General features: G+C 43.0%; 1 protein-coding gene across 1 annotated transcript in view; it reads left to right on the top strand.

Annotated features, from left to right (window-relative positions):
- LOC140186083 (protein Niban 2-like) overlaps nt 1-26,100 on the top strand; it is a 330,169-nt gene that overhangs the window by 263,979 nt on the left and 40,090 nt on the right. The gene's annotated exons all lie outside the window — the stretch shown is intronic.

Genomic DNA, 26,100 nt, shown 5'->3' with positions numbered 1-26,100 from the left:
CCCTTGTTTCTACTAATGGATGTTACCAAGAAGGCAACTCCCCCTCCTCTCCTACATGCACCTCTGTCACACCTGTAGTATCTGTATGCTGAGCTGCCTGTTTCCCCTTTCCTTCAACCATATTTCTATTATGGCTGTGATATTCCGGTTCCCAGCACCAATCAATTTAAAGTTCAGCCACCTTACCTCTGAAGTGGGTGGCATTGAAATAAATGTGTTTAAACCAGTAGTCTTTCCTCTCCCTTTACTATGTTCCTGTCTATCCTGACAACTAAATTTTCTCTAATTGGTTATGGTATTATCCTCGATTTCTCATCAGCTGCTCTGTTGCTCAGTGCCCCACCCCACTGCCACTCCTGTTTAAGTGCTCCTGAGCAGCACCAGCAAATCTCCCAGCCAAGATAACTGCCTCTAGTTCAGGTGCAACCACTCTCTTTTGATGAGAAAATATAAGGGTTACACATAAACAGTGAAGATGTTTATCAGGAATTAGAGGGGTTTTGATCAGTTGGGAAGGTGGACTAAGGAATGTAAAACACAATTTAATTTGGATAAGAGTGAGGCTTACTATTTTATGAAGAGGGTAGAGCTTTCACAATAAAGATAAGTCCATGGGATGTCATAGAGTCATAGAAAAATATAGCACAGAAACAGGCCCTTGCCCCATCTATTCTTGCTGAACCATTTAAGCTGCCTACTCCCATCAAGGTGCACCAGAACTATAGCTATCCATGCGCCTACCATCCATGTACCTATCCAAACTTCTCTGTGTTAGGGATCCAGAGCAACAACTGGATGAGTTTCAGTTTCTACGGGAGAGCGAGGATAAAATTGATGAAAGATACAGGGAAGTAGTCGCCCTGAAGTTGCAGGAGACAAGTAGCTGGATGACTGTCAGGAGAAATAGAAAGAGGCAGTTAGAGCAGAGCACCCCTGTGGCCATTCCCCTCAAAAAGAAGTATCCCGCTTTGGATATTTTTGTGAGGGATGACCTCCTGTGAGAATGCTACAGCAACCGGATTACAGACACTGGGCATAGGTCTGTAGTGCAGAAGGGAAAGAGAGAGGAGAAGGGAGCATTAGTGATAGGGGACTCCATAGTGAGGGAAAGAAACGGGAGATTCTGTGGACATGAATGGGACATCTGGATGGTTATATTGCCTCCCAGATGACAGGGTCAGGGATGCCTCAGATCACATCCACAACATTTTCGAGAAGGAGGGGAAGCAGCCAGATGTCTTGGTACATATTGGTAACAATGACATAGGAAGGAAAAGCAATGAGGTCCTGAAAAGAGAATTTAGAGAGCTGAGAAGCAGGACTTCCCTCGCAGTAATTTCTGGATTGCTGCCTGTGCCACGTGCCAGTGAGGGTAGAAACAGGATGAGTTGGTAGATAAATGGTGGCTGAGAAGCTGGTGCAGGAGGCAGGGCTTTAGGTTCTTGGATCTTTGGGATCTCTTCTAGGGGAGGTATGACCTGTTCAAAAGTGATGGATTGTACCTGAACCTGAGGTGGACCAATATTCTCGCAACATGTTTGTTAGAGCTGTTGGGGAGGGTTTAAACTAACTTGGCAGGGGGTGGGAATTGGCATGAAGGGACTCAGGATAGAATGGATGATAAAAAGTAAAGCTAGCATGCAGTCAGTTGTCAGGAAGAGCAGGCAGGTGATGGGACTTAGTTGCAGCCAACAGGCTGAGTATCAAATCATTAGGGATGCAGAATCAGAAAGGTTAGCAAATACAGTACTCAAGGTGTTGTATTGAAATGTAACATAAGAAATAAGGTGGATGATCTTGTTCAATATTACAAATTGCCAGATATGATGTTGTGGCCATAGAAACCATAGAAAAACTACAGCACAGAAACAGGCCTTTTGGCCCTTCTTGGCTATGCCAAAACCATTTTCTGCCTGGTCCCACTGACCTGCACATGGACCATATCCCTCCATACACTTCCCATCCATGTATCTGTCCAATTTATTCTTAAATGTTAAAAAAGAACCCGCATTTACCACCTCGTCTGGCAGCTCATTCCATACTCCCACCCCTCTCTGTGTGAAGAAGCCCCCTCTAATGTTCCCTTTAAACTTTTCCTCCCTCACCCTTAACCCATGTCCTCTGGTTTTTTTCTCCCCTTGCCTCAGTGGAAAAAGCCTGCTTGCATTCACTCTATCTATACCCATCATAATTTTATATACCTCTATCAAATCTCCCCTCATTCTTCTACGCTCTAGGGAATAAAGTCCTAACCTATTCAACCTTTCTCTGTAACTGAGTATCTCAAGTCCGGGCAAAATCCTTGTAAACCTTCTCTGTACTTTTTCAACCTTATTTATATCCTTCCTGTAATTTGGTGACCAAAACTGAACACAATACTCCAGATTCGGCCTCACCAATGCCTTATACAACCTCATCATAACATTCCAGCTCTTATACTCAATACTTCGATTAATAAAGGCCAATGTACCAAAAGCACTCTTTACGACCCTGTCTACCTGTGACGCCACTTTTAGGGAATTTTGTATCTGTATTCCCAGATCCCTCTGTTCTACTGCACTCCTCAGTGCCTTACCATTAACCCTGTATGTTCTACCTTGGTTTGTCCTTCCAACGTGCAATACCTCACACTTGTCTGTATTCAACTCCATCTGCCATTTTTCAGCCCATTTTTCCAGCTGGTCCAAATCCCTCTGCAGGCTCGGAAAACCTTCCTCACTGTCTACTACACCTCCAATCTTTGTATCATCAGCAAATTTGCTGATCCAATTTACCACATTATCATCCAGATCATTGATATAGATGACAAATAACAATGGACCCAGCACTGATCCCTGTGGCACACCACTAGTCACAGGCTTCCACTTGGAGAAGCAATTCTCTACTACCACTCCTTGGCTTCTTCCATTGAGCCAATGTCTAATCCAATTTACCACCTCTCCATGTATACCTAGCGACTGAATTTTCCTAACTAACCTCCCATGTGGGACTTTGTCAAAGGCCTTACTGAAGTCCATGTAGACAATATCCACTGCCTTCCCTTCATCCACTTTCCTGGTAACCTCCTCGAAAAACTCCAATAGATTGGTCAAACATGACCTACCACGCACAAAGCCATGTTGACTCTCCCTAACAAGTCCCTGTCTATCCAAATACTTGTAGATTCTGTCTCTTAGTACTCCCTCCAATAACTTACCTACTACCGACGTTAAATTTACCGGCCTATAATTTCCCGGATTACTTTTCAATCCTTTTTTAAACAACAGAACAACATGAGCCACTCTCCAATCCTCCGGCATCTCACCTGTAGACAGCGACATTTTAAATATTTCTGCCAGGGCCCCTGCAATTTCAACACTTGTCTCCTTCAAGGTCCGAGGGAACACCCTGTCAGGTCCTGGGGATTTATCCACTTTAATTTTCCTCAAGACAGCAAGCACCTCCTCCTTTTCAATCTGTACAGTTTCCATGATCTCTGAATCGTGGCTGAGGGATGGTTGTAGTTGGGAACTGAATGTCCAAGATTACATGCTATATCAGAGGGGGATAGGAAGGTAGACAGAGGAGGTGCTGTGGCTCTACTGGTAAAGAATAGCATCAAATCAGTAGAAAGCTATGACATTGGATCAGAAGATGTTAAATCCTTGTGGGTTGAGTTAAAAAACTGCAAGGGCAAAAGAATGTTAATGGCAGTTATATACAGGCCTCCCAACAGTGGCTGGGAGGTGGATCACAGGTTACAACAGGAAATAGAAAAGGCGAGTCAAAAGGGCAATGTTATGGTAGTCACAGGAGATTTTAATCTGCAGGTCGATTGGGAAAATCAGGTTGGTTTTGGATCTCAAGAGAGTAAATTTGTTGAATGCCTAAGTGATAGCTTTTTAGAGCAGTTTGTTGTGGAGCCCACTAGGAGATCAGCTATACTGGATTTGGTGTATGTAATGAACCAAAGGCAATTAGGGAACTTAAGGTAAAAGATCCCTTAGGAACCAGTGATCACAATATGATTGTGTTCAACTTGAAATTTGATAGGGAGAAAGTAAGGTCTGATGTAGCAGTATTTCAGTGGAGTAAGGGAAATTACAGTGGTATTAGAGAGGTGTTGACCAAAGTAAATTGGAAGGAGCTGCCGGCAGGGATGTCAGCAGAGCAGCAATGGTGTATGTTTCTGGGAAAAATGAGGAATGTGCAGGACGTGTATTCCAAAAATGAAGAAATACTCAGATGGTAAAATAGTACAACCGGGCCTGACAAGGGAAATCAAAGCTACTGTAAAAGCAAAAGGGAGGGCATAAAGCAAAGCAAAAATTAGTGGGAAGATAGAAGATTGGGAAGTTTTTAAAAACCTACAGAGAGCAACTAAAAAAATCATTAGAGGGGAAAAGACGAAATATGAAAGCAATCTATCAAAGTGGATAGTAGAAGCTTTTTCAAGTATGTTAAAAATAATAGGGAAATGAGAGTAGATATAGGACTGCTAGAAAATGAAGCAGGAGAAATCATAACAGGGGACAAAGAAATGGGTGATGAACTAAATGAGTGTTTTGCGTCAGTCTTCACTGTGGAAGTCACCAGCAGCATGCCTGATGTTGTAGTGTGTGACAGAAGAGAATTGAATTGAATTTATTTCTTACATCCTTCACATACATGTTACATCCTTCACCTACATGAGGAGTAAAAATCTTTATGTTATGCCTCCATCTAAATGTGCCATGTGTAATCATAGTAATTTATAATAATTTATAATAAATAGAACAGTCAATGTAATATAGAGTACCTGTACACTCAAATCAGCGTGAGTTCATCAGTCTGCTGGCCTAGTGGAAGAAGCTGTCCCGGAGCCTGTTGTCCTGGCTTTTATGCTCCGGTACCGCTTCCTGGATGATAGCAGTTGGAATATATTGTGTTTGGGATGACTTGGGTCCCCAATGATCCTACAGGCCCTTTTTATACATCTATCCTTGTAATTGCCCTGAATCATGGGAAGTTCACAACTACAGATGTGCTGGGCTGTCTGCAGAATCCTGCGATTAAGGGAGGTCATCATCACCATCATCATCATCCTCAGGTGTCATGCCCAGTTTGAGCTTTGACTGCCATGGCCCACACACCTGTTTCGGGTCAAGTGGATCAATTTATTGGTATTCATTTCCAATTCTCTGGCTACTGTCTCTATTATTTCTCTTTGTCTTCCTCTTGCTTTCTTCCCTTCAATCTTTCCCATAATTACAGTGCATTCTAACTGCTCTTTCCAAATCACATGTCCAATGAAGATATGTTGCCTTTTCATGATCTCATGCATTATTTCTCTTCTTGTGTTTGCTCTGTTCCTGACATCCTCGTTAGATATTCGTTTCATCCATGATATTCTTTGCATCCTCCTCAAAAACCATATTTCTGCTGCTACAATTCGTTTCCTCATGTTACTAGATATTGTCCAACATTCTGAACCATATAACATAACTGGATAAACATAACATTTCAGTACTCTGATGCCTAGTTTAGTATTGGTCAGTATACTCTTCATTCTCGTAAAGGTGTCTTTTGCTATCCCTATTCTTCTTTTGACGTCCAAGTCGCACCTGCCATCTGATGTCATCCAGCTTCCTAAGTAGCAAAAGTTCTTCACTTGTTTTATGTCTTCCCCATTTATTCTCAGCCAGCAGATAGGATTTTCCATCTTTTTGGATATTACCATACATTCTGTCTTTTTGCAGTTGATAGATGGACCCATTTTTGCACTTTCTTCAACAATTATATCAATTAAGCTTTGTAGTTGTTCCTCCGTACTTGCAATTCACAGTGTCATCTGCATATCTGAAATTATTGATGTTTTCATCGCTAACTTTGATTCCCAAGATGTCTCTTATTTTTTGTAATATTGTTTCACTGTACACATTAAATAAATCAGGGGAGAAAACACACCCTTGTCTAACGCCTCTCTTGATTTTCATAAACTGACTCACTTCTCCATCTATTCTTACAGCGGCAGTTTGTTCCCAGTACAGATTTCTGATTAGGCGGAGGTCTTTCGAATCTGGATCTAGAGTTTTCTGTAATATTTCAAATAACTTATTGTGTTTCACTTTATCAAATGCTTTTTGTGTAGTCGATAAAACAAACAAACAAATCTTTTTGCACTTGAATACCTCGTTCTGATAGTACCCTTAACATCAAAATTGCGTTTCTTGTTCCATTGTCTTTCACAAAACCACATTGTTCTTTGCCTATTTCAGCTTGTATCTTACTTTTAGCTCTTGTCATCAAAATTCTTAGAAGTATCTTGGTGATATGACTCATTAAACTTATGGTCCTATGTAATTCACATTCTATTGCTCCAGCTTTCTTAGGAAGAGTGATAAATACTGATTTTTTTCATCTCTTCTGGTATTATTCCAGTCTCATCAATGTCATTGATTAAATCAGTAAGTTTTTCAATTCCACAATCTTCAAGGGCAATAATTTGTTCTATTACTACTTCATCAGGACCTGCTGCCTTTCCTTTCTTCATCTTGATTTTAAAATACCTTCAATGTTTTTTCTTAATTTCTGGTTTTTCACCTCAATTGTCTTCAAACAATTCCTGAATATACTCAGTCCACCTGTTCATAATCTCATCTTTTTCATGATAATGGTACCGTCCTTTGCTTTCAAACATCCACCTGAAGAACAGAGGAGCTTCTTACCAGTGATATTCTTGATTTGTTGATGTAACCTTTTTGGATCAGTAATAGGGATTTTTTTCTATTTGCTCATATTCCTGGTTTAACCATTCTTCTTTGGCTTTTTGACATAAGCTTTTAACTTTTTTTTATCCAAGGACTTATATTTCATTGGATTTGCTTTTTTCCGTCTCCTTTCTTCCATTAGATTTTTGATTTCATCTGTCATCCATTTATTCTTTGTTCTTTTTTTTAGGAATCACTGACTTTGCTGATTATACCAAGGCATCCTTTAGAGAATTAAATTTTATTTCTACATTATTTCTTTCGGAAATAGTAGGGGACCGAGGGTCTATTGAGATGGAGGAACTGAGGGAAATACATGTTAGTAGGGAAGTGGTGTTAGGTAAATTGAAGGGATTAAAGGCAGATAAATCCCCAGGGCCAGATGGTCTGCATCCCAGAGTGCTTAAGGAAGTAGCCCAAGAAATAGTGGATGCATTAGTGATAATTTTTCAATACTCTTTAGATTCTGGATTAGTTCCTGAGGATTGGAGGGTGGCTAATGTAACCCCGCTTTTTAAAAAAGGAGGGAGAGAGAAACCGGGGAATTATAGACCGGTAAGCCTGACGTCGGTGGTGGGGAAAATGCTAGAGTCAGTTATCAAAGATGTGATAACAGCACATTTGGAAAGCGGTGAAATTATCGGACAAAGTCAGCATGGATTTGTGAAAGGAAAACCATGTCTGATGAATCTCATAGAGTTTTTTGAGGATGTAACTAGTAGAGTGGATAGGGGAGAACCAGTGGATGTGGTATATTTGGAATTTCAAAAGACTTTTGGCAAGGTCCCACACAGGAGATTAGTGTGCAAACTTAAAGCACACAGTGTTGGGGGTATGGTATTGATGTGGATAGAGAATTGATTGGCAGACAGGAAGCAAAGAGTGGGAATAAACGGGACCTTTTCGGAATGGCAAGCAGTGACTAGTGTGATACCGCAAGGCTCAGTATTGGGACCCCAGTTGTTTACAATATATATTAATGACTTAGACGAGGGAATTAGATGCAGCATCTCCAAGTTTGTGGATGACACAAAACTGGGTGGCAGTGTCAGCTGTGAGGAGGATGCTAAGAGGATGCAGGGTGACTTGGATAGGTTAGGTGAGTGGTCTAATTCATGGCAGATGCAATTTAATGTGGATAAATGTGAGGTTATCCACTTTGCTGGCAAGAACAGGAGAACAGATTATTATCTGAATGGTGGCTGATTAGGAAAGGGGGAGGCACAACAAGACCTGGGTATCATGGTACACCAGTCATTGAAAGTGGGCATGCAGGTACAGCAGGCGGTGAAAAAGGCGAATGGTATGCTGGCATTTATAGCAAGAGGATTCGAGTACAGGAGCAGGGAGGTACTACTGCAGTTGTACAAGGCCTTGGTGAGACCACACCTGGAGTATTGTGTGCAGTTTTGGTCCCCTAATCTGAGGAAAGACATCCTTGCCATAGAGGGAGTACAAAGAAGGTTCACCAGATTGATTCTTGGGATGGCAGGACTTTCATATGATGAAAGACTGGATCGACTAGGCTTATACTCTTTGGAATTTAGAAGATTGAGGGGGGATCTTATTGAAACGTATAAAATTCTAGAGGGATTGGACAGGCTAGGTGCAGGAAGATTGTTCCCGATGTTGGGGAAGTCCAGAACGAGGGGTCACAGTTTGAAGATAAAGGGGAAGCCTTTTAGGACCAAGATGAGGAAAAACTTCTTCACACAGAGAATGGTGGATCTGTGGAATTCTCTGCCACAGGAAACAGTTGAGGCCAGTTCATTGGCTATATTTAAGACCTTAGAGCATAAGACAAAGGAGCAGAAGTAGGCCATTCGGCCCATCGAGTCTGCTCCGCCATTTTATCATGAGCTGATCCATTCTCCTATTTAGTCCCACTCGCCCGCCTTCTCACCATAACCTTTGATGCCCTGGCTACTCAGACACCTATCAATCTCTGCCTTAAATACACCCAATGACTTGGCCTCCACTGCTGCCCGTGGCAACAAATTCCATAGATTCATCACCCTCTGACTAAAAAAATTTCTTTGCGTTTCTGTTTTGAATGGGCGCCCTTCAATCCTTAAGTCATGCCCTCTCGTACTAGACTCCCCCGTCATGGGAAAGAACTTTGCCACATCCACTCTGTCCATGCCTTTTAATATTTGAAATGTTTCTGTGAGGTCTCCCCTCATTCTTCTAAACTCCAGGGAATACAGTCCAAGAGCGGACAAACATTCCTCATATGTTAACCCTCTCATTCCCGGAATTATTCTAGTGAATCTTCTCTGTACCCTCTCCAACGTCAGCACAACCTTTCTTAAATAAGAAAACCAAAACTGCCCACAGTACTCCAAGTGAGGTCTCACCAGCGCCTTATAGAGCCTCAGAGGGAGTTAGATATGGCCCTTGTGGCTAAAGGGATCAGAGGGTATGGAGAGAAGGCAGGTACAGAGTTCTGAGTTGGATGATCAGCCATGATCATACTGAATGGCGGTGCAGGCTCGAAGGGCCGAATGGCCTACTCCTGCACCTATTTTCTCTGATTGCTATCATCTTCAACAGATTCTATTTCTAGACTTTGAAATCTATTCCTTACTTCAATTGTAAATTTTGGTCTTAAGTTTTCTTCTTTAATTAATTGCAGGTAGTCAAGGGATTGTTCAGGTATTTGCTTCTTTAGTTTTTTAAGTTTTACTTTTGCATGACATACTACTGGGTTATGGTCACTATTACAGTCTGCACCTGGATATGTTTTGCATTGAGTCACTGAGTTTCTAAATCTTTGGATTATAGTAATGAAGTCAATTTGATTTCTGGTGTTATCACCTGGACTTTTCCAGGTCCACAAGCGTCTTGGATGGTTTTTAAAGTAGGTATTCATAATGACCTGATTATTCATCTTGCGCCATTCTACCCATTTCTCACCTCTTTCATTTCTTTCCCCTAGTCCAAATTTTCCTATGGTATTTCCATAATGCCGCTGTATATGATGGTCTTTTTTTTAAACCTTTGGCGCTGTACGTCACACGCCTGTGCAGTCTAGCCTCTTTTCCCCGAGCAGTGGAGAAAAGAAAACACTTCTCTCCGAGATTCCTTACTCCTTCACTCTCGGCTGCTTGCCCTGATTTTAAAAAGACGGTTGAAAATTCCTCTTCTTTTTAAACCTTTGGCGTTCTATGTCACGTGCCTGTGCAGTCTAGCCTCTTTTCCCTGAGCAGTGGAGAAAAAAAAACACTTCTCTCCGAGATTCCTTACTCCTTCACTCTTAGCCGCTTGCTCCGATTTGCTCTGCTTGCCCAATGTCCTAAAACACTTTTTGCCATGTTTTCATCCATAAGAATTACTACTCCATTAGTATGGGATGTTCCACAAGAATAAACTAGTGTTTTATTTCTAATCTGACATGTTCCAGCACCTATCCAACAAGTTTCGCTAATTCCCATGAATTCCCATGATGTTAATCTTTAGTCTTTCCATTTCATTTATCACATTGTCCAATCTTCCTGCTTGATATAGGGTTCTTACATTCCAAATGGCAATTAAGGGAAGTACAGTTCCCATGCCAGGCAGTGATGCAGCCAGTCAGGATGCTCTCAACTGTGCCCCTGTAGAAAGTTCTTAGGATTTGGGGACCCATACCAAACTTCCTCAACTATCTGAGGTGGAAGAGGCGCTGCTGTGCCTTTTTCACCACACAGTTGGTGTGTACAGACCATATGAGGTCCTCGGTGATGTGGATGCCAAGGAACTTAAAGCTGTTTACCCTCTCAACCCCAGATTCATTGATGTCAATAGGGGTTAGCTCGTCTCCATTCCTACTGTAATTCATAACCAGCAACTTTGTTTTTGCGACATTGAGGGAGAGGTTGTTTTCTTGACAGCACTATGTTAGAGAGATGACTTCTTCCCTGTAGGCCACCTTGTCATTGTTTGCAATAAGGCCAATCAATGTAGTGTCATCGGCAAATTTAATTCGCAGATTGGAGTTGTGGGTGGCGGTACAGTCGTGGGTATACAGGGAGTAAAGGAGGGGACTCAGTACACAGCCCTGAGGGGCTCCTGTATTGAGAGTCAGAGAGTTTGGAGGTGAAGGAGCCCACTCTTACAACCTACTGGTGATCTGACACAAAGTCCAGGATCCAACTGCACAAGGCAGAGTCAAGGCTGGGGTCTTTGAGCTGCTTGTCAAGCCTGGAAGGAACTATGGTGTTGAATGCTGAATTGTAGTCTAAGAACGGCATTCTCACATAAGCATCCTTCTTCTCCAGATGTGTAAGGATGGTGTGTAGAGCAGTGGCTATTGCATCGTCTGTCGATCGGTTATGTAGGTAAACAAATTGTAGGGGTCCATTTTAGGTGGTAGCAAGCTGCAGATATAATCCTTGGCCAGCCCGTCAAAGCATTTGCTTATTATTGAGGTGAGTGCGACAGGACGCCAGTCGTTCAGACATGTTACCTTGATCTTTCTTGGTAATGGGACAATGGTGGATAATTTGAAGCTGGAGGGCACTCTACACTGGGAGAGGGAGAGATTAAAAATATCAGTAAACACACCTGCTAGTTGTGCTACATACATCCTGAGTACTCACCCTGGGATGCTGTCCAGTCCCGCAGCCTTGCGACTGTCCACTCATTGGAAACACCTGTCTACCTCAGCCTCAGAAGTGACCAGGTTGCAGGTCGTAGCTGTGGCTTTCCTCGGAGGCTCAGAGTCAGCGACATCGAACCGAGCATAAAAGCGATTGAGCTCATCTGGCAGAGAGGCCGTGATGTTGGCGGCACCACAACATTTGGCTTTGAAGATGGTATGCAGCCCTCTGCACAAGTCACATGTGCTATTCGTTGTGAACCTTGACTCAATCTTGTCCCTGTATTGTTGTTTCGCAGACTTGAGAGCTTTGCACAGATCATAGCTGCTTTTCTTGAGCTCTAGTTGATTGCCGGCGATGTAAGCTCAATGTCACGCTGTAAGTGCTGCTCGCACGGAACTAAATTGATCCAGGGTTTCAGGTTTAGGAAGACCCTGACTGACTTCTGGGGAACAACATCGTCGGTGCACTTCTGAATGAAGCACGTGACTCCTTCAGTGAACTTGGAAACATCCTTATCATGGAAGGCATTCCAGTCGACATCATTGAAGCAGTCCTGCAGCATGGACCCTAATTGGTCGGACCAACAGTGGGCGGTTTTAATTATGGCCGCCTCTTGTTTCAGCTTCTGCCTGTACGTCGGCAAAAGTAGGATCGAAGAGTGATCTGATTTTCCAAAAGCAGGGCGAAGGAGAGCTTTGTAAGCGTTGCGGTAGGGAGTGTAGCAGTGGTCAAGTGTGTTATCTCCACGAGTGCTCACCTGGATATGCTGACAAAACTTTGGGGAGACTTTTGTCAGCGACGCTTGATTAAAGTCACCGACGACAGTGAAGACAGCCTCTGGGTGTGCAGTCTCCAACATGTTGATGCTCTCGTATAGTTCCTTGAGAGCCTGGTCAGTGTCAGCCTGCTAAGAATGTACACCACGGTTATGATAACAGCCGTGAATTCCCTAGGCAGTCAGTAGGGTCTGCACAGCAGCACCAGGTATTCCAGGTCTGGGGAGCAAAAGGATTTGAGTACTTGCACATTCTGGGGGTCGCACTAAGCATTGTGACCATGAAACATATCCCCTCCTCCTTTACTCTTCCCGGTGAGGTTTTTCGACCTGTCTGCCTAGAACAGGGAGAACCCAGAGGACTCCTGTATTGAGAGTCAGAGATTTGGAGGTGAGGGAGCCCACTCTTACAACCTGCTGGTGATCTGACACAAAGTCCAGGATCCAACTGCACAAGGCAGGGTCAAGGCTGAGGTCTTTGAGCTAAGTTTGCTGACGATACGAAGATAGGTGGAGGGGCCGGTAGTGCTGAGGAAATGGAGAGTCTGCAGAGAGACTTGGACAGATTGGAAGAATGGGCAAAGAAGTGGCAAATGAAGTACAATGTTGGAAAGTGTATGGTTATGCACTTTGGCAGAAAAAATAAACGGGCAGACTATTATTTAAATGGGGAAAGAATTCTAAGTTCTGAGATGCAACGGGTCTTGGGAGTCCTCGTACAGGATTCACTTAAAGTTAACCTCCAGGTTGAGTCAGTAGTGAAGAAGGCGAATGCAATGTTGGCATTCATTTCTAGAGGAATAGAGTATAGGAGCAGGGATGTGATGTTGAGGCTCTATAAGACGCTGGTGAGACCTCACTTGGAGTACTGTGGGCAGTTTTGGTCTCCTTATTTAAGAAAGGATGTGCTGACGTTGGAGAGGGTACAGAGAAGATTCACTAGAATGATTCCGGGAATGAGAGCGTTAACATATGAGGAACGTTTGTCCGCTCTTGGACTGTATTCCTTGGAGTTTAGAAGAATGAGGGGAGAGCTCATAGAAACATTTCGAATGTTGAAAGGCATGGACAGAGTGGATGTGGCAAAGTTGTTTCCCATGATGGGGGAGTCTAGTACGAGAGGGCATGACTTCAGGATTGAAGGGCGCCCTTTCAGAACAGAAATGGGAAGAAATTTTTTTAGTCAGAGGGTGGTGAATCTATGGAATTTGTTGCCACGGGCAGCAGTGGAGGCCAAGTCATTAAGGCAGAGATTGATAGGTATCTGAGTAGCCAGGGCATCAAAGGTTATGGTGAGAAGGCAGGGCAGTGGGACTAAATAGGATAAAATGGATCAGCTCATGATAAGATGGCGGAGTAGACTCGATGGGCCGAATGGCCGACTTCTGCTCCTTTGTCTTATGGTCTTCTGGACTCAATGGCATGATCCGGTATCTCCTCCGTCAGCCAGGTCTGATGGAGAAGATCCTGAGAGGCAGGATTTATGAACATTTGGAGAGGCATAATATGATTAGGAGTAGTCAGCATAGCTTTGTCAAAGGCAGGTTGTGCTTTACGAGCCTGATAAAATTTTTTGAAGATGTGACTAAACACATTGATGAATGTAGAGCAGTAGATGTAGTGTATATGGATTTCAGCAAGGCATTTGATAAGGTACCCGAGGCAAAGCTTATTGAGAAAGTAAGGAGGCATGAAATCCAAGTGGACATTGCTTTGTTGATCCAGAATTGACTTACCCACAGAAGGCAAACAGTGGTTGTAGATGGTTATATTTCTGCATAGAGGTCGGTCACCAGTGATGTGCCTCGGGGATCTGTTCTGGGACCCCTTCTCTTCCTGATTTTTATAAATGACCTGGATGAGGAAGTAGAGGAACGGGTTAGTAAAGTTGTTGATGACACAAAGGTTTGGGGTGTTGTGAATAGTGTGGAGGGCTGTCAGAGGACACAGCAGAACAATGATAGATGCAAAACTGGGCTGAAAAGTGGCAGATGGAGTACAACCCAGATAAGTGTGAGGTGATTCATTTTGGTAGGTCAAATATGATGGCAGAATATAGTATTAATGGTAAGACTCTTGGCAGTGTGGAGGATCAGAGTGATCTTGGGGTTCAAGTCCATAGGACAATCAAAGCTGCTGTGCAGGTTGACTCTGTGGTTAAGAAGGCATATGGTGCATTGGCCTTCATCAATAGTGGGATTGAGTTTAATAGCCGAGAAGTGACATTACAGCTATATAAGACCCTGGTCAGACCCACTTGGAGTACTGTGCTCAGTTCTGGTCACCTCACTACAGGAAGGATATGGAAACTATAGAAAGGGTGCAGAAGAGATTTACAAGGATGTTGCCTGGGTTGGGAAGCATGCCTTATGAGAATAGGTGGAGTGAACTCAGCCTTTTTTCTTGGAGCGACGGAGGATGAGAGGTGTATAAGATGATGACAGACATTGATCGTGTGGATAGCCAGAGGTTTTTCCCCAGGGCTGAAATGGCTAACACGAGGGGGCGTAGTTTTAAGGTGCTTGGAAATTGGTGTCGAGTGGATGTCAGGGTTATGGTTTTCACACAGAGCGGTAGGTGCATGGAAATCAATGCTGGCGGCATTGGTGGAAGCAGATACAACAGGGTCTTTTAAGAGCCCTTTAGGTAGGTACACGGAGCTTAAAAAAATAGAGGGCTATGTGCTAAGGAAATTCTAGGCAGTGTCTCGAGTAAATTACATGGTCAGCACAACATTGTGAGCCAAAGGGCCTGTAATGTGCTTTAAATTTCTATGTTCTATGAAACATCCTCTCCACAACTACTGTATCAAGGCCCTTCAATGGGTTTCAATTAGGTCATCCCTCATTCTTCTGAATTCTAGTGAATACAGGCCTAAAGCCATCAAACACTCTTCATATGACAAACCATTCAATCCTAGAATCATTTTAAGGAAATTCCTTTGAACCCTCTCCAGTGTCAGCACATCCCTTATAATATAAGGGACTCAAAACTGCTCAAAATACTCCAAGTGAAGCATCGGCAGTGCTTTATAAAGCCCCAACATTACATCCTTGCTCTTATATTATAGACCTCTTGAAATGAAAGCTAACATGTATTTTCCTTCCTCATCACAGACTCATCCTGCAAAATAACCTTTAGGAAATCATGAACAAGACTCTCAAGTACCTTTGTCTCTCAGATTATTGAATTTTCTCTCTATTTAGAAAATAGTCTACATTTTTATTTCTTCTACCATAGTGACATTTCCGAACACTGTATTCTATCTGCTACTTAATTTGCTGATTCTCCTAATACAAGTCCTCTTGTAGCCTCTCTACTTCCTCAAAACTACCTGCCCCTCTACCTATCTTCGTATTGTCCCCAAACTTTGCAGCAAGGACATCAGTTCCAACATGCAAGTCATTGACATATAACATAAAAAGAAATGGTCCCACACAGACTCCTGTAAAACACCACTAGTCACTGGCAGCCAGCCAGACTCCCCTTATTCCCACCCTTTGCCTCCTGTTAATCAGCCACTGGTGTAACCATGCTAATATCTTTCCCGTAATACCATGGGCTCTTAACTTCATGTGCGGCACCTTGTCAAAAGCCTTCTGAAAATCCAAATACACAACATCAACCAATTCTCCTTTGTCTGTCCTGCTTGTTATTTCTTCAAAGAGTTCCAACAGATTTGTTGGGCACGATTTTCCTTTGAGAAAACTATGCTGACCTTGGCCTGTTTTATCATGTGCCTTCAAGTACCCCAAAACCACATCCTTACATTTCAACATCTTCCCAACCACTGGGGTCAGACTTACTGACTTATAATCTTCTTTCTTCTGCCTCTCTCCGTTCTTGAAGAGTGAAGTGACATTTGCAATTTTCCAGTCTTCTAGAACCATTTCAGAATCTAGTGATTCTTGAAAGATCATTACTAATGTTTCCACAGTCTCTTTAGCCACCTCTTTCAGAACCCTGGGGTGTACACCATCTGATCCAGATGACTTATGTACCTTCAGACCTTTTAGTTTCCCCAAGAACCTTCTGTCTAGTTATGGTAACTTCGCACACTTCTGACCCCTGACACTCTCGAACTTAAAACATACTGCTAGTGTCTTCCAGAGTGAAGGCTGATGTGAAATGCTTCTTCAGTTTGTCTGCCATTTCCTTGTCCCCCATTACTACCTCTCCAGCATCGTTTTCCAAAAGTCCAATATCCACCCTCGCCTCTTTTACACTTTACGTATCTGCAGAAACTTTTGGTATCCTCTTCAGTATTGTTGTCTAGCTTACTTTTGTATTCCATCTTTACCTTAATGATTTTTAGTTACCTTCTGTTGATTTTTAAAAGCTTCCCAATCCTCTTAACTTCCCACCAATTTTTTCTCTATTGTATGCCCTCTCTTTGGTTTTTATGTTGGCTTTGACTTCTCTTGTTAGCCACGGTTGTACCTTCTTGCCTTTTATATACTACCTCCTCTTTGGGATGTATATATCCTGTGCCTTCCAAATTAGTTCCTGAAATTCCAGCTGTTTTTGCTGTGCCTTCATCCCTGAGGGTATTTTTTTCCAATCAATTCTGGCCAACTACTCTCTTATGCCTCTATAATTCCCTTTACTCCACTGTAATACTGGTACATCTGACTTTAGCTTTTCCTTCTCAAATTTCAAGGTGAATTTGATCATATTATGATCACTTGCCCCTAAGGATTCTTTTACCTTAAGCTTTCTGATAAATTCTAGTTAACTGCATAGCACTCATTCCAGAATAGCAGATCCCCTAGTGGGCTCAACCATGAGCTGCTCTAAAATCCATCTCATAGGCATTCTAGAAAATCCCCCTCTTGAAATCAGCGCCAAGACGATTTTCCCAATCTACCTGCATATTGAAATCTCCTATAACAACTGTAACATTGGCTTTTTGGCATGCATTTTCCACCTTCCGTTGTAATTTGTAGACCCTTCATTATACTCCATAAGCACCTCATTTGTTCCTACCTATCTATACCTGTTACGAAATTCCTTTTTTTTTCTTAACCAGGGCTTCAATGTCTCTTGAAAACCAAGGTTCCTTTTACCTGTTATCTTTCCGTTTTATTCTAACAGGCACAAACAAGCTTTGTACTCTCAAAATTTCACTTTTGAAAGCCTTCTACTTACCAAGTACACCTTTTCCAGAAAACAGCTTCTCCCAATCCATACTTGCAAGATCCTTTCTGATTCCATCAAAGTTGGCCTTTCTCCAATTCAAAATTTCAACCCACAGATCAGACCTATCTTTTTGCTTATCTACTTTAAAACTAATGACATTGTGATCGCTGGATACAAAGTGTCCCCCTACACAAACTTCTGTCACTTAACCTGTATCATTCCCTGATAGCAGGTCAACTATTGCACAGTCTGTTGTTGGGACTGTTACCTTGTGATTAAGGAAACTTCCCTGAACACACTTGACAAACTTTACCTCATCTAGTCATTTTACAGTATGGGAGTCCAAGTCAATATCTGATAAGTTAAAACCACCGACTCCAACAGCCTTATGTTTCTTGCAGTAGTCGGCGGTTTCTCTACAAATTTGTACTTCTAGATCCATAGGACTGTTGGGTAGTCTGTAATATAGCCCTATTAATGTGGTCATACCTTTGTATTACTCAATTTCACTCATAATGCTTCACTAGATGGGTTCTCCTGTCTTTCCTGACTGAGCACTGCTCTGACATTTTCCCTGACTTGTATCACCCCTCCTTTAATCTCTCTTGCTCTGTCATTTCTAAAACAACAGAAACCCGGAATATTAAGCTGCCAATCCTGCCCCTCCTGCAGCCAAGTGTCACTAATGGCTACGATATCATAGTTCCAGGTGCTGATCCATGCCCTGAACTCACCTGCCTTTCCTACGATACTTCTTGCATTGAAATTTTGGAAAATATTGAAATTGGAAAACTGCAAATGTAACTCTGCTATTCCCCTAAACTACCTCTCTCTGCAGGCTGTCTGTTTCCTCAACACTACCTGCTCCTCCACCTATCTTTGTATCATCGGCAAATTTAGCTACAAATCCATTAATCCCATAGTCCAAATCATTGAGCTACATCGTAAAAAGCAGCGGTCCCAACACCAACCCAAAGGGTGGGAGGCAGCAGAAAGGAAACTATAGACCTGTTAGCCTGACATCAGTGGTTGAGAAGTTGTTGGAATCGATTGTTAGGGGTGAGATTACGGAGTACCTGGAGGCACATGACAAGATAGGCCAAAACCAGCATGGTTTCCTGAAAGGAAAATCTTGCCTGACTAACCTACTGCAATTTTTTGAGGAAATTGCAAGCAGGGTAGACAAAGTAGATGTGGTGTACTTGGATTTTCAGAAGGCCTTTGACAAGGTGCTGCACTTGAGACTGCTTAGCAAGATAAGAGCTCATGGAACTACAGGGAAGTTACTAGCATGGGTGGAGCATTAGCTGGTTGACAGAAAACAGAGAGTAGGAATAAAGGGATCCTATTCTGGCTGGCTGCCGGTTACCAGTGGAGTTCCACAGAGGTCGGTGTTGGGACCGCTGCTTTTCACAATGTAGCTCTGTGATTTGGACTATGGGATTAATGGATTTGTGGCTAACTTTCCCGATGATACAAAGGGAGGTGGAGGAGCAGGTAGTGTTGAGGAAACAGAGCTGCAGAGAGATATAAGATAGTTTAGGGGAATGGGTAAAGAAGCGGTAAATGAAATACAATGTTGGAAAGCGTACGGTCATGCACTTTGGTGGAAGAAATAAATGGGCAGACTGTTATTTAGATGGGAAGAGAATTCAAAATGTAGAGATGCAAAGGGACTTGGGAGTCCTTGTGCAGGATACCCTAAAGGTTAACCTCCCAGTTGAGTTGGTGAAGAAGGCAAATGCAATGTTCGCATTCATTTCTAGAGGTATCGAATATAAGAGTGGGGATGTGATGTTGAGGCTCTATAAGGCACTCGTGAGACCACACTTGAAGTATTGTGTGCAGTTTTGGGCTCCTTATTTTAGAAAGGATATACTAACATCGGAGAGGGTTTAGAGAAGATTCACAAGAATTATTCCAGTAATGAAAGGGTTACCATATGAGGAACTTCTGGCAGCTCTTGGGCTGTATTCCCTGGAGTTCAGGAGAATGAGGGGGGATCTCATTGAAACATTCCGAATGTTAAAAGGCCTGAACAGATTAGATATGGCCAAGTTATTTCCCATTGTTAGGTAGTCTAGGATAATGGGCACGACTTCGGGATTGAAGGATGTACTTTTAGAACAGAGATGCGGAGAAATTACTTTAGTTAGAGGGTAGTAAATCTGTGGAATTTGTTGCCGCAAGCAGCTATGGAGGCCAAGTCACTGGGTGCATTTAAGGCAGAAATAAATAGGTTCGTGATTAGCCAGGGCATCAAAGGGTATGGGGAGAAGGCAGGGGAGTGGGGATGACTGGAAGAATTGGATCAGCCCATGACTGAATGGAAGAGCAGACTCGATGGACTGAATGGCCTACTTCTGCTCCTATATCTTATGGTCATATGGTCTAAATATACACAGTTCAGAACATTAGTTGCATGTTCAACCTTTTGATTCATAACTTTGGGGTCTTAACAACATCTGTCTCCACAATCTTTGCACTATCTTTTCTGGTACTCTGGTTCCCATCCCCTGCAACTCTAGTTTAACCCCTCCCCCCTCCCAACATGCAGCACTAGCAAATTTTCCCACGAAGATAATATACAAAAGAAAATCTGCAGATGCTGGATGCTGCCTGGCTTGCTGAGTTCCTCCAGCATTCTGTGTGTGTCACCAGGATAACAGACCCCTTCCAGTTCAGGTGAAAACTGTCTCTTCTGTTCTGGTCCCACCTTCCCTGGGACATAGCCCAATGATCCAAAAATCTTATATTCTCCCTTGTACACCAACTCCTTAGCCACATGTTAAACTGTATAATTTTCCTATTTGTGGCCTCACTGGCATGTGGCATGGGTAGCAATCCTGAGATCACAACACTGGGCATTCTGTCCTATAACTTATCACCTAACTCCCTGAACTCACTTTGTAGAACCTTGTCACTCTTCCTACCTATGTCATTGGTACATACATGGAACATGACCTCTGGCTGTTTGCCCTCCCATTTAAGAATGCTGAGGACTTGATCTGAGATATCTCAGACTGTGGCACCTGGGAAGCAACATACTATCCAGGAATATCATTCTCATCCATAGAACCTCCTTTCTGTTCTCCTAATTAACCAATCCCCTATCACCACAGCTTACCTCCTCAACCCCCTTCCCTTCTGAATCACAGAGCCAGACTCAGTGCCAGAGATGTGACTGCTGTGACTTTCCTCTGCTAGGTCATCACCCCCAACGGTATCCAAAGTTGTATACGTTGTTGAGGAGGATGGTAACAGATACTCTGCATTGGCTGTTTACCCCTTTCCCCTTCCTAAAGTTACCCAGTTTCCTGTGTGCTGCAGTTTGGGTGTAACTACCTCTCTATATGTCCTATCTATCACCCCCTCAGCCTCCCGAGTAATCTAGAGTTCATCCATTTCCATTTCCAGCACCTTAATGCAGAGTGTTAGAAGCTGCAGCTGGAAGCATTTCTTGCAGGTGTAATTGTCAGAGACACTGGAGATCTTCCTGCCTTCCCACATCCTACAAGAAGAGCAATCCTGCTTGGCATCCCTGCTGTGCTATCTGAGCAAATATATAGAAGGAAAAACAATAAACTTTGGGGGAAGAAAAAAAATCTGCCTGTAGCTTTTCACTTTCTCTCACTCATGCCTCACCTTGCTGATACCTTGAAGAGTTAAGCCTCAAAATTCCCACTCTAACTCTGATTACTCCAACAATGGCCACTCTGCTTGCCACTTATCTTAATTTGTTTTTGCCAATCAGTCCCGAACACTGATTGGCCTCTGCTCAAAACACCAAACTGCCACAAGTTGATGTCTTTTCTACTGAATTGGTGAACCTGAGTGAGTTACGTCTTCGCATGCTTCCGTGTTACAGAACAGTAGGATCTTGGGGCATAAGTACATGGTTTCCTGAAACTGAAAGTCACGGGTAAAAAGGGTAATAAAGGCAGCTTTTGGCACACTGGCCTTCGTCAGTCAGGGCATTAAGTATAGCTGATGTTATGTTGCAGTTGTACAAGACACTGTTGAGGCCACATTTCAAATATTGTGTTCAGCTTTAGTCAACCTGCTGTAGGAAAGATGCCATTAAGCTGGAAAGAGTGCAGAGGAGATTTATGAGGACATCACCAGAGCTTGAGGAACTGAGTTACAGAAAGAGGTTAAGCAGACTGGGACTTTATTCATTGGAGTGTAGGAAAATGAGGGATGTTACTTCAGAGGTATAGAAAATCATGACCGGCTTTGATTGGGTGAATGTGTGCAGCTTTGGGGAATCAAACTAGAGGGTACAGGTTTAGTGTGAGAGGGGAGTGATTTAGTAAGAACTTGAAGTGCAATCTATTGCTCTTGTACAGGTCACCCCTGCCTAGAAGTTCCAATGATCCAAGATCCTGAAATCTTGTCCCTGCACCATTTCCTCAGCCACTCATTTATTCTATTTTTTTATTCCTGCTCTGAATACTGATGTGATTAAATGTCTGGATGGCATGTAAAACAGTTTTTCACTGTACCTCAGTACGTGACAATAATAAACCAATTTACTAGCTTAGTACAAGCAAATGAGACCAACTCAAATAGTGAACTTGGTTTGGATGGGCAAGTTATGCTGAAGAGCCTGTTTGCAACTCTGACACTATATCATTTTTAATATATTTAACTTCATTGTACATTGAAGGATGAATGCTTTGTTCTTTGATGTTGACCAAGTTAAGACTTTGATTCGCAAGGACCTTCTTTTGAAAAATGGATAAAAGTTTCATCCTTACAAAGACTGAAATTGAAGTGTTGTTCCTTCCTTTTGTGAAAGGTGATAATTACATGATGTAAGGGTTTTGTATTGATATTTTTATGCCTATTACCCTTATCATCCTCTTTTCAAAATTGAATAGCTCCAGGGCTGAAACTTTTGATGTTACTTGACAGTTAAGTAGTTGTGTCATTTGATCAAAGGGCAAAATGGAATGAAAATGTACTGTAATTCTGAAAGCATAATATGTAGTCTGGATACCACATTATTGCCCCCCCCCCAACATGTGCCTGAAGCTGATTATGGTCTTTGAGGTAATATTTGCTTGTGCTTTTGAGGAGGGTTTAAATTAAAATGGCACAGGGATGGTAACCTAGTGCAGAGGAAACGAAAGACAGAAAGCGTAAAAGAAAATGTGCAAGGCAAAGAAATCAAGCACGATAGTGGAAAAGAGTTCAAATCTCAAAGTACATTTATTATCAAATTACTTATACTATATACAACCTTGAAATTTGTCTCCTTACAGGCAGTCACAAACCAAATAAACCCAGTAGAACCCATTTAAAAAGACCACCAAACACCCAGTGTACAGGGGGATAAAAAACAAATCGTGCAAACAATGAAAGTAAACAAATAACATTCTGAACTGAAGTTCACGAAAGTGAGTTCAAAGCCACAAAGCCGGTCATAGCCGATCCAGGATCCTGTAGTCTGCACACCTACGCAGTTCAGCGCAGAGTTGAGTAAGCCTCGTGAGCAGCAAGCTGAACACCAACCCATCCCTCTCCTCTGGCCGTGACACCGTGTTTTTTCAATCTAGCCCAGTACTTAAATTAGCCAAACAGCAGGTTTTTCCCTCACTCTCAAGCAGGGGCCCTGCTGCTTTGATATGCCCACGGGCCTCAATTTGGCCCGTACCTGACCTTTCCAATCTGGCCCAGTGTTTAAATTGGTCAAACATCAGTTTGCTCTTCGCTGTCGGGTCCAGGCCCCTTGAACTGGCCTCAGTTCTGATGCTTTGCATCAGCTGCAAGTCCACTCCAGCAATAGCCATACATTGGCTCATTCTCCACTCTTAGGCCCAGGCCATGCCGACTTATTCGGCCTATACACACCATGCTACAACTGTTCTGCACCTTCAAGATTACAGTTCACACTGCAAAAATGCTAACTCATACATTTGATTCAAAATCTGAACTCTGAAACGGAAGTTATAGGCTATTGATTGTAGTGATCATTTTTCAGAAAAAGTGTGATTAATACATTAGTAGTTTTGTTTGTTGTCTGAAAGTTATCACTGTTTCACCAGTGCCATCTTAAACCGGATGCCAAGGGAATGAAGATTGAGGAAGATACGCCTATACAATTTGTGTCATAATGATTAGGATTTGCAATAAGACAAATTAAATAGAATAGTACAGCACAGTACAGGCCCTTCAGCCCACAATGTTGTGCTGACCCTCAAACCCTACCTCCCATATAACCCCCCACTTTAAATCCCTCCATATACCTGTCCAGTAGTCTCTTAAACTTCACTAGTGTATCTGCCTCCACCACTGGCTCAGGCAGTGCATTCCACGCACCAACCGCTCTGAGTAAAAAGCCTTCCTCTAATATCCCCCTTGAACTTCCCACCCCTTACCTTAAAGCCATGTCCTCTTGTATTGAGCGATGGTGTTCTGGGGAAGAGGCACTCTATCTATTCCTCTTATTATCTTGTACACCTCTATCATGTCTCCTGTCATCCTCCTTCTCTCCACAGAGTAAAGCCCTAGCTCCCTTAATCTCTGATCATAATGCATACTCTCTAAACCAGTTAGCATCCTGGTAAATCTACTCTGTACCCTTTCCAATGCTTCCACATCCTTCCCATAATGAGGCGACCAGAACTGGACACAGTACTCCAAGTGTGGCCTAACCAGAGTTTTATAGAGCTGCATCATTACATCGCGACTCTTAAACTCTATCCCTCGACTTATGAAAGCTAACACCCCATAAGCTTTCTTAACTACCCTATTCACCTGTGAGGCAACTTACAGGGATCTGTGGACATGTACCCCCAGATCCCTCTGCTCCTCCACACTACCAAGTATCCTGCCATTTACTTTGTACTCTGCCTTGGAGTTTGTCCTTCCAAAGTGTACCACCTCACACTTCTCCGGGTTGAACTCCATCTGCCACTTCTCAACCCATTTCTGCATCCTATCAATGTCTCTCTGCAATCTTTGACAATCACACCACCAACCTTTGTATTGTCTACAAACTTGCCAACCCACTCTTCTACCCCCACATCAAGGTCATTAATAAAAATCACGAAAAGTAGAGGTCCCAGAACCAATCCTTGTGGGACGCCACTCGTCACAACCCTCCAATCCGAATGTACTCTCTCCACCACAACCCTCTGCCTTCTGCAGGCAAGCCAATTCTGAATCCACCTGGCCAAACTTCCCTGGATCCCGTGCCTTCCGACTTTCTGAATAAGCTTACTGTGTGGAACTTTGTCAAATGCCTTACTAAAATCCATGTAGCTCACATCCACTGCACTACCCTCATCTATATGCCTGGTCACCTCCTCAAAGAACTCTATCAGGCTTGTTAGACACGATCTGCCCTTCACAAAGCCATGCTGACTGTCCCTGATCAGACCATGATTCTCTAAATGCCCATAGATCCTACCTCTAAGAATCTCTTCCAACAGCTTTCCCACCACAGACGTAAGGCTCACTGGTTTATAATTACCCGGACTATCCCTACTACCTTTTTTGAACAAGGGGACAACATTCGCCTCCCTCCAATCCTCCAGTACCACCCCCGTAGACAACAAGGCCATAAAGATCCTAGCCAGAGGCTCAGCAATCTCTTCCCTCACCTCGTGGAGCAGCCTGGGGAATATTCCATCAGGCCCTGGGGACTTATCCGTCCTAATGTATTTTAATAACTCCAACACCTCCTCTCCCTTAATATCAACATGCTCCAGAACATCAACCTCACTCATATTGCTTTCACCGTCATCAAGTTCCCTCTCATTGGTGAATACCGAAGAGAAGTATTCATTGAGGACTTTGCTCACCTCCACGGCCTCCAGGCACATCTTCCCACCTTTACCTCCAATCAGTCCTACTTTCACTCCTGTCATTCTTTTGTTCTTCACATAATTGAAGAATGCCTTGGGGTTTTCCTTTACCCTACTCGCCGAGGCCTTCTCATGCCTCCTTCTTGCTCTTCTCAGCCCCTTCTTAAGTTCCTTTCTTGCTACCCTATATTCCTCAATAGACCCATCTGATCCTTGATTCCTAAACCTCATATATGCTGCCTTCTTCCACCTGACTAGATTTTTCACCTCACTTGTCACCCATGGTTCCTTCACCCTACCATTCTTTATCTTCCTCACCAGGACAAATTTATCCCTAACATCCTGCAAGAGATCTCGAAACATCAACAGATGTCCATAGTACCTTTCCCTGAAAAAACAGCATCCCAACTCACACCAGCAAGTTCTAGCCTTATAGCCTCATAATTTGCCCTTCCCCAATTAAAAATTTTCCTGCCCTGTCTGATTCTATCCTTTTCCATGATAATGCTAAAGGCCAGGGAGCAGTGGTCACTGTCCCCCAGATGCTCACTCACTGAGAGATCTGTGATCTGACCCAGTTCGTTACCTAATACTAGATCTAGTATGGCATTCCCCCTAGTTGGCCTGTCAACATACTGTGACAGGAATCCGTCCTGGACTCACTTAACAAACTCTGCCCCGTCCAAACCCTTGGAACTAATCAGGTGCCAATCAATATTAAGGAAGTTAAAGTCACCCATGTTTGCACCAGCTTGGCTGCAAGAAGGATAAGACCATAAGAGAATATCAGGCCATTCAGCCCATTGAGTTTGCTCCACCATTCCATCACGGTTGATCCCAGATCCCACTGAACCCTGTACGTCTGCCTTCTCACCATATCCTTTGATGCCCTCTGATTAGGAAACTATCAACTTCCGCCTTAAATATACCCAAGGACTTGGCCTCCAAAGCAGTCTGTGGCAAAGCATTCCACAGATTCACTACTCTCTGGCTAAAAAAACTTCCTCCTTACCTCTGTTCTAAAAGGTCGCCCCTCAATTTTAAGGCTGTGCCCTATAGTT

Source organism: Mobula birostris, chromosome 22, assembly GCF_030028105.1.
Source record: "Mobula birostris isolate sMobBir1 chromosome 22, sMobBir1.hap1, whole genome shotgun sequence".
Classification (NCBI taxonomy): Eukaryota; Metazoa; Chordata; class Chondrichthyes; order Myliobatiformes; family Myliobatidae; genus Mobula; species Mobula birostris.
This window is presented reverse-complemented; position numbering and strand designations above follow the sequence as displayed.